At 45.6% G+C, this 12,662-nt stretch overlaps 1 long non-coding RNA gene and 1 pseudogene across 2 annotated transcripts in view; both read left to right on the top strand.

The window, feature by feature from the left end:
- Positions 1–2,694: 2,694 nt before the first annotated feature.
- Positions 2,695–12,662, top strand: part of LOC109299439 — a 47,581-nt gene continuing 37,613 nt past the window's right edge. Inside the window, exons 1-2 of one of the 2 annotated variants that reach the window (XR_002097844.1) lie at positions 2,695–3,070; positions 10,563–10,728. This is a non-coding gene — a long non-coding RNA (uncharacterized LOC109299439). The remainder of the gene's footprint in view (positions 3,071–10,562; positions 10,729–12,662) is intronic. The other variant, XR_002097846.1, reaches the window with a different exon arrangement.
- Positions 6,160–6,908, top strand: LOC109299438 (annotated as a pseudogene).

Genomic DNA, 12,662 nt, shown 5'->3' with positions numbered 1-12,662 from the left:
CAGATTCACCCAGCCCAAATAGGTTTCCAAACCCTATATGGCCAGGGACCTAAGGGCCTCACCTCATTTCTAGAAATTTTGTAAATGCAGCTTTGTGAGCTGTGTAGAATTTGCCCCCATCCTTTTTTGTGGCAGTTATACCATTGATGTGACTTCAAAGCCCTCCATTTCATAAGAGCAGTGTACAGGAGGTGGCTATGTGCAAATAGGTCATGTTGGAATACTGTTGTAGCCATGACAGTCCAATAAATATGGAAGAGGCAAGGATTTTTTGTGGGTGATATCTTTTATTGGACCAGCTGTGTGGTTGGGATAGACTTGGACAAGCTTTCAAATGCAGCACATCCTTCTTCAGGAAACTTGCTTACGTGCAGAGAGTTAAAAGATCGTGTGCCCTTAGATGACACGCAGAAACATGCAGTGATGTTTCCTGTTTTTTTAGGCTCAGTCACTGTTGCCATTATGCATTGCAAGCGGCTTCCAGCACACTGAGCTTTACGGAGAGCTTTTAACACAGCAATGTGGCTTAACTGCTGTAACTCCCACTACAGAGTACCAGATATACCTGCAGCTGAATTTAAGTGTGGCTGCACTATTGCTCATTGAAGTAGCTATTTAGAAACATAGTGAACCCCCCCCAGCCTAGTTTGCATTATCACTGTAATAATGAGTGAATTACAAACTTATTTTACCAATTTGTGAGACCCTTAAATGACTCATCATTAACATGCTATTTTCTTGGGATTTACATCACTGCAAGAACAGACTTTGCGCTTAATGTCAAACTACCAGTACCATCAGCTTGCCTGAGAGCAGGTGAGCTATTCCAGAAGCTGACTGAAGTAGACTGAGCAATATGTAGAGGATGCAGCCAGGCTTCAGCTGGTATCAAGTCACTGACCACAGTGGCAGCATGCTAGGGACCTGTAAGCACAGTGACATGGAGCCTGAGGAACTAGCTGCTTTTTATTGTGTTTCATATGCTTCAATTGAGTCTTATTGCAACTACAATTTGTTGAATGATTTTTGTGTACTAGCAGTGATATGATTCATGCATCAGCAACTCTTATCTCCCATATAGAGGTGTGGTCCATGAAGACTACAGATTCCAGCATGCACCTGAAGAAAGGATCACAATTAGCTGCAGCAGCAGCCAGGTTTTCTTTGCAGGCCTCCAATTCAAGCAATGGCTAGATCCAGCCCCGCTTAGTGTCAGGCTGTGGCCTTGAATCTGGCACTTCAGCCTGCCAGGTACAGCCACTCATCCTAGTTTGCCACCTCCTCAGCTGAGTGCTGGGGTGGACATAGGGGGTCAGAACCCATTATCTGGGCCTAGCCACATGTCCACTCTCTGCAGCTGGAGTGTCCAGCCAGGGTCAGCTGTCCCTTTACCCCTTCCTAGAAAAACCCCTGGTCTGGAAGAGGAAATGTCAGGGCAACAAGGCTTAACATTTTACCCAGGGGGTTTTGTCCTTGGCTTGTGCTGATATTAGCTCTCTGACATTCTCTGGCTACCCACAGGCTCTGAGTTTGTCTTGATACCTTTTGTATCAGGTACCCTTTGATACCTGACTTGGCTGGCTTCCTGACCCTGGACTCTGCCCAAGCCTCTATATCACTGACCCAGTTCCCCAGATGGATCTTCTGGATGTTGGTTTGCTGGCTCCCTTATGCTTGAACTCTGCATGCTCCCCTTGGATCTCAATTGTTTCTTCTGACTCTGGGTGATTGCCCAGACCTGGATGCCAGTGACCTGGCATGCCACTTAGTTTCTAGCCTCAGCAAGGTTACAGGGACATATGGCCACAAATAGTTGGTAAAAGAAAAGTAAAAGTAACCACGACAAGGATGACAAACAGTAATTCTACAGATTTCCTGACCTGGATACTTTCCTCACTTAACACCTGTTATATATTAATGCAAGCCCATTAGCCTCAATGAAAGCACCCTGGGATTTATGTCACAGAGAGAACAGACCCAAGCCCTCTGTTGATACAGGCTCCATGTTCTCTCCTAAGTAATTTAATCTACTGCTAATGTCTTCGAACCTTACTTGATTGCCTGAGCTGTTGTGCCCAAAGGAGCAAAAATGCTATAGCTGATGGATAAGTTAATACAGAGTATTTTGGAGTGTAATAATTCAGTTTCAGTACCCACTGCTTAGGATGTTGTTAAATCAGAGGAATATGAAATGAAACTACAGACTCAGATCTGAGGACAATTCAGGGACCTTCCAATTCAAAATATGAGGCTGTCTCATGTAGTAAGATACGGTTGTTAGGTGACTCCTTCCCAGGCTGATAGAAACAAGTGCTGAGTAACTGAGAAAGTAGGAGGTTAGGGTAGCTGGGAGATGCATGTTTGTTGGGGCCAGAACTACCAAAAATAGGTCTCTAAGTGTTATGACATTTTCTTATGATGACCCCATTTTAGGGCCAGATTCTGATCCTCATTACAACAGCCTAAATGAGCAGAAATGACATGGGTATTTCTGGAGTTAACCTGACTTTCTATTAGAGGATCAAGCCAATTCATGGAAGCATCCTTCTGTAGGAAAACCTATCTGAATGCTTGTTTGACTTATTGAAGCATAGGAGGACATGCTTTCCTGAACCAGGGCCTTAGCTTGTATTTTGGGGTGGCAGTGACCTAGTCAACGCCACTAAAAAAATCTATAAATTGGCATAGCTGCACTGAATTCAACAGGGCTATGTTCATTTTATACCAGCGAAGGAGCTGGGTAAGGAGCAGTATGTCTTTGGTGCTTTGGAGTAGGCAGGTGACCATGTTGTGTTTCAGAGTCACAGTATTGCTTCAGGAGAAAATACCATGCCCCAGATCTACACCTGGAACAGATTATCCCATCCTCCTCCTTGCTGCTCTGCTGTTCAGACCAGAGCATTAGTGGGAAAAGCCCAGGTACTTTCACCCCCTGCTAGCTGCACCAGAGAAGGAGCAGTACCTCTGTGGATATCCCACTGAGGAAAGGAGGCAATATCTTATTTCCTGCTGTATCATGCATGGGAACAAAGGGTATGTGATAATTCTGATGCATATGACCCATCCTAATGTAAGGGAGCAATTAAAATAGCTTTGTTTCATGAATATTTTCCAGAATGCTTTGAGTGCTCAGTTTGGCCTAGCCATCTTCTCACTTCAGACGCATTCTTGTTGCAATTATTTAAAAAAAAAATGTTACTAATTGTGCAGGCCATCTGCTGTGGAAAAAAATGCAAGGTATTGTCTTAAGTGTGCGTAATCCAATTTTTTTTGTGAATGCAGCCTTTAATCATGAGCTCAGCAAAGTGAGGCATCTGTTTCTGAATTTAAGTAGCTGAAACTAATCAGGCTAATTCAAGGTTTTCTGCAGTAGACTTAATTGATCAACCTAATTTCTTTGTAGAAAAGGGATAATTGTTTATTTACATTTTTTTAACATACAGGAAGGAGACTCTTTTAATCACTGTTACACAGCAGTCTTAATTCAAAAGTTCATGTGCAAGATTTGTTTGCAAAATGTACCCAAGTTTTGATTTACCGCCTCAAAGCCTAATGCCTAATTGTAGGAAAACAGTGGTGATGTGAATGCTGTTAGTTAAGCGTCTTTGTACTAATTGCAGCATGTGAAGTTGTGTTAATTCAAAATATAGTTTAGCTTGAAATGGCCATTGATTCTTGCATTGTAAACAAAATCCAATTTGAGGCAGTTTGTCTAATGAAGAAGCTGACGATAAATCTTTTCTTGGGTTTACCTGATTTGGGAACAGCATGGGATTCTAGAAAGAGGAACATCCTGTTATACAATTAGCTTCATTTGCTCTCTTACTGCACAATGCCTTTCATCTTAGATGATTTTACATATATAACTTCAAAAAAGGTTATGAGGTAGTAAAGTATAGTTAGATCTAAACTGTTGCTCAGAGAAATCAAATGACTCTGTAGCAGTGTTGTAGCACGTGTTGGGTATTTCAGATATTGTCCCTTGTAGCTGTGCATGATGGTTTCAAGTGGGGACTTTAGAGTACATCATTTCCTACAAATTCAGGGGACTGGATCCAGTGGTCTAGGAGGAGGGCCCTTCCCAAACCTGTTGCCAACTGAGTATAGAATCAAAAAGTATTGAACCCTGATCTTTTCTTCTGGCTACTGGAAAATATTCCACCACCTTAAAACCTAAACTGCCCACTTGGTGCTGCAGTCACAAAACAGCCCCAAATCTATTGCCAATACTATATACATGTTTGATTCAGGCCCAAGCTGTAAGGTGTCTGAGATCAGCAAGCCCAGCCTGCCACTGTCAGACGGGCCAAGTGGTAGATGCTAATGAATGTGCCTCAGGTAGAAATGAATTGATTTTGCAATTTGAGCAGTGCTGCTTTTCTCAGTGAAAGCAAAGTCTGGCTAAATTGTGGCTGCTTGTTTTATACATGTGCACACAATTGAGGAAACAGCAGAAAGGCTTTGTTGTGACCTCATGAGAATGCACTCATTGTCTTCAACAGCAGCAAATAAACCAAGTTCCTTGTTTGCGGTTCTAAAGAAATTCCAAATTTTTCACTTAGGCTGCAATCAGGAGGTTGTAGCTCTGCTTATCACTACTCATTAAAGCAAAGTCACACTCTTAAATTCATATGTGCAAGTAGTTTGACCCATGTTACACATCAGCCTAATTCTTTCCCTTAATTTGCATTGCTCTGTTGCAATCATAGATTAGGGTCGGAAGGGACCTCAGGAGGTCATCTAGTTTAACCTCCTGCTCAAAACAGAACCAACACCAACTTAATCATCCCAGCTAAGTCTTTGTTTAAACCGGTCTTAAAAACCTCCAAGGATGGAGATGCCACAACTTCTTTGAGAAATGTGTTCCAGTGTTTTACTATCCCTCTAGTGGGAGTTCCCCCCCTAATATCTAACCTAATCTTCCCTTGCTGCAATAATGAGAACACTGTTTAATTTTCTTTTATGTTGTTTCTAATTGAAGCCAAGTCCGTTGCCCTTTCTGCTGAAATAAGCTCCAAACAAGAAAGAATTACAGCTTCTTATCTCATTCCTATGGTGAGGAGATGAGGGCTGGGGAGTGTGTATGGGCTGTTAGGCTTGGTCAGAATAGAGGCTGCAACATTAACTATTCTGCAGGAAGATCTCTGAGACTTGAGAGCTTTATCAAAGGGACTGATACTGAGAGCTGGATGGATCCAAAGCTCATCCCCCCCTTTTTTTTGTTTGTTTAAATAAGTCCTGGGGCAGGCTTGGAGGTCATCTTGATGCTGAAAGGGTATTTGCTCTGGTTCCATCCTCCTTGGTGTTATTGGAAGTTTATAATAATGTTATACATGTGGCTGCCATCGGGTGGGTGTTTGATCTGTAGTCAATTACCAACCTAGTTAAAGGTGCTGGATGTGTAAAGCATTGTTATTCAGCCTAGTTCATTCATATCACCTGATGAAATAGGTTGTTGGCTATGAAAGCTCATGCACCTCTGAACTGGTTAGTCTCCATGGTGCTAACCTGCCCTACCTTCTGCCTGATTTTCATTCAGCAATAGCCAAAACAATAGGGGGTTCTTGTACAAGGAACTGGCTTATGACACAGCAGTCAAGGTTTATGTGGATACACTGTGAATTACAAGAGCTAGGGGACTGGTTGGTTGCAGCTGTGTATATGGCGGAGGGGAGAGTAGGAGGAGAAAGGCAGCAGAAAACAAGAAAAGCAGTGATGTGTGTGACCCTGAGAGGGGAGATGAGGCAGATCTCTTTTGGGGGCTACTACAGGATGAAAAGGTGAATGTGGCTCTCTGTACAAGGAAACTACTCACTGTTGTTTGTTCCTGTTAGGCCCCATTTTCATGGGCATAGAAGACAGTCTTTGTGAATAGATAGGATGGCAGCAAAGAAATACTTGACTTCAACACCTTCTCCTTCAAATGGGAGCAATTTGTGAGGGTCTGAATCTTTTCAGAGCAGTCTGAGCCAAGAAGAGGTAATATAACAGTAAGAAGGTGCCTTATGGACAGTGTTCCCTCTAAGCTGAGCGGCGTGTGCTGCTTATGGGGTGTCTGTGTGGTGCAGGGTGGTGCCAGACTGCATCAGCTAGCTTCCAGACCAAAGACTGCTCAGATTTTCTTTCCACATAGAGGTGCCATTACTTAAGAGTGAAATCATGCCCAGCTCTGGCAAGCAGGGAGGCAAAGTCCAAGCTAAGGTTACATCTAGATCTTCCCTGGTGGGGCTGCAGTTCCCTATAGGCTGTGTGCACTGTCTGCTTTACAAAAGCAGTTATGCTGAACAAGTGGGAGCTGAGGCTCCAGTCCATGTGGCTGCAGTGATGGAGTATCTGATGCAGATGTGGGCCCGTGGTGGACTCCATTTTCCAGCAGTCCCTGTGGCAGTGGTTCCTTCTGGCTGCCACTGCTGGATCTAGCCCCACTGCCTGGGCACCCCAAGCCCCTCTGGCCCACACCCACTACCAGGGGGTGAGACCTGCATAGGCAGGGCACAGGCCAGGTGGCTGGAGTGGGGCTGTGGCTGGAAGTGAGACTGGTGGATGGGGCTGGGGAGACCCTGGGATCTTCGGCCCTGGGTTGAGGCTGGGGTAGAGCTACGATCTGCTGCCTGCATGCTCCTGTGATAAGCACAGGGTCTGCAGGCAGGGGCATGCAGCAAGGAGATCCACCATTTTTCCCACCCCTGACCTGATGGCTGAAATTCTGGAGTTGGCTGGGAGCACTGCCTGTGACAACAAGAAAACTGGCATCATGCCCCACCATCTCTAGCTGGCCATCCACAATGATGAGAAGCTGAAGAAGCTGCTGGAAGGTGGTCATCATCACCCGGGCTGGGGTCCTATCCGGTATCTAGGTGGTGCTGCTTCCAAAAAAACCCAAGAGTCAGAAAGCCAAGGGCAAGTGAGACCTATGCACATTCGGGCCTAGACTTGGAAGCATTCATAACAAAACCCAGACCAAAGGAAGTATAGGCATGTTGGGGCAGCACTGTGCATGGGCTGATGGACTCTCTGAGATGTGGAGCTTATTAGTCTATGAGCAGCACTGCACAAACAGGGATGGAGTCACCGTGGATTGTGCAGATGCTGCAAAAGCCTCCAATAAAGCAACAGCCAAAAGGACCAGAGGAGAATGGTCTTGCCTAGAACTCGGTCCCTTCTGAAATCTGACCCTCGTTCTTCAGTTCCTGTCATCGTGTACCAGATGCTGTGTTTATTGGCTCCTGTCAACTTTGTGTTTGAGAAGCCACTGCTGAACTGTTCTAGGTTCTTCCTGCTCACCTGCATGGCAACTTCTGCTCTACTTCCTTTAGGGAAAACTCCAGACTGGTAAATGCAACTTAGGGAATATGTAGGTGCCCACGTTGCAAAAAGTAATCCAGAATACGCTTGCTCTGGTGGCTATTCATTTGATACCTCTAGTTTGGAGCTCAAAGATCCTTAGGGGCCTAAATCAAGGTCTCTGCAGATGCACAGAAGCCCCACAATTTGAGGAGCTGGCACCTAAGCTTCACCTAGGCTCTATTGGTAGTCTTAACTTTTATGCTGCCTGCAATGGTCCACTAGGATCAATTGCCCATCTGAGAATAGCCGACCCATAGTGCATGCATAGCAAATTTGTGAGTGACACCAAGTTGTGTGGAACTGGAGGCACTCTGAAGAGCAGGGCTAGGATCCAGAATGACTTGGATAGATTAGAGAAATAGTCCTCAGTCAATGAGATGAGATTCAAGAAGGACAAGTACAAAGTCCTGCACTTGGGATGGGATAACCGCAAGCATAAATACAGACTGGGGAATGACTGGCTAGGTTGAAGTACTGCAGAAAAGGACCATAAATTGAATATCAGCCAGCAGTGTGCTCTTGTTGCAAAAAAAGCCAACAGCATACTGGGCTGTATTAAGAAGTGTCATTTGCAAATCAAGGGAAGTGATTCTTCTGCTCTATTCAGCACTGATGAGGCCTCACTTGGAGTACTGTGTCCAGTCTGGGGCTCCACACTTCCAGGAGGAGGTGGATAGCATAGGGTAAAAGAATGATTAGGGGCATGGGAGATGAGACTAATGAGCAGGGATATAGGTTTTCAGTTTTCCATGGAAAAACGTGGTGAAACTTGGATTTTCTCTTTTTAAGTAGGCAAACACAGGAAATGATGGATTTCCCCTTGCAGGCTGGCAGAATTGCAGCCTGCAAGGGGCTGGGGGGAGTGGGAGAAGGGTGGTCAGGCAGAGAGTGCCATGTGTATGTACATGTGCACGTGGCTGCCAGGCACCTTGGAGAACAGTTCCCTGCAGGTAAGTCTGACGGGGGGGTGGGGGGCAGGAATTGAGGTCTCCATAGTGAGGGAGGGAGTTGGACGGGGCTGGGGGTGCTGCTGAGCCCAGACAGTGTATGGGGGCTTGAGGCCCGGGGCTGCAACGTGCAGGGTTTGGGATGAAGCCGTGGGTGGCTTGTCCTGGAGGAGTGGGGCGCTGGCTCCTTGCTGCTGCGAGCACTCCTGGGGAGGCATGGGGGGCACGTGCCCCCCAGATCTGTGCATGGGGCATGGGTGGGTGTGGGCTGCCCATTGAAGGCTCAGGCTCCCCATCCTGCTGCCTTCCACAGCCCAGCAGGTGGGATGTGGCATGGCAGGGGAGAGTGGGGCAGAGAATCTTGGTGCCGCTGCTGGGTGCCCTGTGCTGCCATGGCTAAGTGCTCCCTGCCTGCCTGGCAGCAGTGGAGGTGGCAGTGCAGAGTTGTGCCCCTTGCTGCTGCTGGGCAGGCAGAGGCGCCTTGCCGTGGTGGTGCAGAGTTTGTGGTGGTGGCAACAAGCTTCCCTGCCTGGCCCCATGCAGCCCTGCCACACTGGGTCCTGCCCTCTGGGCTGCAGAGGCCCCAGGGGAAGGGCAGCAGAGCGGGGAGCCTGAGCCCATAGCTGGCAACCCACATCCGCTCCCTGACAGACTCTTTTCTGGCTGTGCTGCCCATGGGGGAGAGGGAGCCGAGCTGCATGCTCTGCTCAGTGGCAGCTGGGGCTTGGGGGCTGGTGCAGAGGGCTTTGAACCAGGGCCCCTGGCCTTGTAGCCCTGGGGGGGCAGGCTGTGGTTGGGGAGTGAGGGGCAATGGCATGGGCAGGGCACCAGCATATCAGGACTGCTTAGTGCTACAAAGCAGTGAGAAGGGCAGGGACAGCTACAGCTGGGCCTATGTCCTGGTGAGTGAAAGGGGCAGGGGGAGCTCTGATTTTTTTTTTTTTTTCTTCCCCCCATGATAAAAAACCAAAAATCAAACTCCAAAATTTTATAGGTATTTACAATTTATTTTAGTATAGTGATTGAGGCACTGATAGGCTTCCAAATTGCTTAAAAATTGTAAATATATCAATAAAATATTGTGTTTAACTCATATATATTAGTGGCATTGCATTGTAATAATTGAAAAATGCAGGTCTGGGGTCTTTCAATTGGAGAAATTGCAATTGTTTTCTAAATTGGAGGAATTTGCGACTTTTAAATGGAGAAAACCAGGTTCCCTTTTTATGAGGAAAGGCTAAATGAACTGGGGTTAGTTAGCTTAGAGAAGAGAAGACTGGGGCAGGGGGGAGATCTGAGAAATCTTCAAATACCTGAAGGGTTATTATAGCAAGGATGGAGATGGATTTTTCTCTGTGGCTTTAGGGGACAGGACTAGGAGCAATCGCCTCAAGCCACAGAAGGGGAAATTTAGTCTGGAGGTTAGGAGGACCTTTGACTATGAGGATTGTCAAGTGTTGGAACGGGCTCCCTAATGAAGCTGTGGAATCTCCATCCTTGGTAAGCTTCGAAAGCAGCTTAGACAGACACTTGGCTTAGATGGTTTAGTCGGGGATAATCCTGCCTTGAGCAGGGGCTTTACTAGTTGACCTTGTGAGGTCCCTTCCAGCCCTACTTTCCTATGATACTGTAAATCCTGGGTTAGGAAGGGGACCAGCCAAGAGTCATTCCAACAGCCTGTGCTAGCCAGGGACCCACCTTATGCTGGACAAGTTTGCCAGGGTGCCTTTTTCACTTGTCTGCATTTGTCCTGATATCATTTAGGGATGCATGCCTGCTTGGAACATCATTTTGAAATGAATGGCTATCTGAATGCCACATCAAGTGCTTTGTTTACCTAGCAAACACAAATGTGAGTCAAAGATTCATACGGTTGAAAAGACTTTAAGAATGCAGCCTGTAGTTCTCAGACTCTATTGAGTAATCTTCATGGGACGATTTCTTTTTGCTCTGTTTCTCCCCAGAGGTACTGAGCCTCTGTTGGTCTCTTTGAAGTTAATGGGGATCTGCCTTTGGGCTTCTTATTGTAAGAGCAGAACTTTATGGCAACTGCCATGAGGAAAATATACAGCGTGTTTGCACCATCAATAGTGATGAATTTATTACACCTTGAAAGGTCTCAGTGAGATTGCATGAGTGTCATCAAATAGAGCTCTGGCCTCCCTCACTATTACTTATTTTACAGGCAGTGGCAGGACCATAGCTTATAATGGAGTGTGCATGAGTAGGCAGGTAGTCTAAATCTGCTGATCCCTTAATTTTTCCCAGCAAAAGAATCTGATATTGCTACCACTCCAAGGAAGAAAATAGACTCTTCTGTATTCTCCTCAGCTCAGCAATCTGCAAGCACCTGAGATAAGCATTTCTCATTCTGAATAAATGCGTTTGAAAATCAAGGCTCTAACTAAAGTTGGCACTTCTGATCCACCCACTGGTAAGCAGCTACTTGCTGAAAAGTAACACCTTTTGTGACATTTTATGTGGGAGTTTGGGAAACTAAAAGCCCGTAACAAAGTCTTCACTCTACTTTAATGCTGGTTTAATAATCTTTCCAGGCCTAGCTGTGATCTCTGACCGGGAGAACATTATTCCAATCTTGGGAACTATCGGGGTGGTTGAGACTACGATCAGCTACAATTCCTGCTCTGTCAAGGCTCGACAGGCTTGTTGAGAGCAACATAAGTCTGCTTTGTGTAACATACCTGTGCTCCAATGCAACGTATGTGAAAGCCACTCTGAGGAAAGCTCGTGCCCTACATACCTGAGGCAGCCTGGCTGGCTTGCAACTGCCTGAAACTATGTAGTTCATAGGCTTATACACGGAGCCTGTCCCAAAAGTGTGGAAATGCCAGCGATCTCTATTTAAGAACAATCTATTCTTTTGGCAACAGCAGCCAAAAAACCTTTCTCATAGGACCTTAAATCCAGTTTTGTAACAGCTGCCTATGGCAGCGCTCCAGGAGACGCAGCAGGTATGTTATTTTGTTTCCCTCGGTGCCAAGTGTAGATGGGAGCAGAAATTGTGGGAGTTTCAGCTGGCATTGCAAGAGCCTGCGAGAAACGCGGAAATTTTGACCTAACTCTAGGAGACATTGTGTGTACAGAGCTGTGACTAGGGCAGAGCAGGGATTAAATGCTATGCACTCTGTTTCCTTATATACATTTTCATTACATAAGCTTTGCAATCACCTATGCCTGATGAAGGGTGCCTGTGCCTGAAAGCTTGCAAATAAAGATTTTTGTTTTGTTTTGTTCTTTGTTTTTGGGGTTTTTTTGGCAAATATCTAGTTGGTCGAATAAAAGATATTGCCTCTGCCACAAGTTTGGACTCCGGCTTTTCTAGGTCAATTTTATTCTGATTTCGAGTAGAATCAGTAGGTTTGGTCTAGTCTGGCTGCTCTTCTTGAAGCTGGTGGGTTCCTGTGAACATTTTTGGTTTTGACAATTGTCATTTTCTGGAGGAAAAAACTGCTTCATCCAAAATTTCCCAAATGGCTCTAATTCAGAGATCATGTCATAAACCTGGTACATTTCTTGGACTGAAAGGAATAAGGCTTGTGAGCCACATCCTTGCATGTAAAATCTCTAGAGAGCCTTCTGTCTAAGTTTCGCGTGTACTACTTTCAGCCAGATATAAACATCAGATTTTAGAGATGTTGTTGTGATAGATGCGTAAGAAGTACAGGTAGAAATGCATGGATGCATGTCATTAACTGGGGAATTTTGGATCTATAACTCCTATAACTGGATTATGTTAAAGTATATTATATTTAGCTTTATTTTGTATCTATTACAAAAGCATGCCCAGAATACACTCTAGGTAGTAGAAAGGACTCTTGGGCCAGTTTTTCAAACATTGGGGGTACTTGTGGCTGGAAAAGTGTATACTCACTAAAAGATCTGCAGTGGTACCTTTAAAACATGCTTATTAGGGACATGCACAAAATGTCATCCAAAGGGCTGAACAAACACTTAGAAAGTTGGTTTGAATAAAAGAATGAAATTGGATCAGTAGAATGGTTTTTTTGGGACCCTTTTGTGTCCCCCCCCACTCCAACTACAGTTGAATTGCTCAACCAACAACATGGAAAGCACTTTTTAAATTCATGTGCTTGGGTGTCTATGCTAGGGGTGAAGATGTGAAGGCAGCATCGAGGGCACGGGCCCACACACAACTTGCTGAGAGGCAAAGGAGAGTGGGCTCAATGAGAGCGACTACTCTGGGTACCATTTTCATTCTCTGTGAGGCAAAAGCTGGCACCTGGGCAGCTACCTCGGAGTAGGTAATGAGGTGGAGGAGGTCAGGCTTTGCTTCTTATAATAAATAATTTATGTGGGCTGGGAAGGATCCTCTCCCCCCCCCCCCCC

This window comes from Gavialis gangeticus, unplaced genomic scaffold (assembly GCF_001723915.1).
Source record: "Gavialis gangeticus isolate Ggan-Ray unplaced genomic scaffold, GavGan_comp1, whole genome shotgun sequence".
Taxonomy (NCBI): Eukaryota; Metazoa; Chordata; order Crocodylia; family Gavialidae; genus Gavialis; species Gavialis gangeticus.
This window is presented reverse-complemented; position numbering and strand designations above follow the sequence as displayed.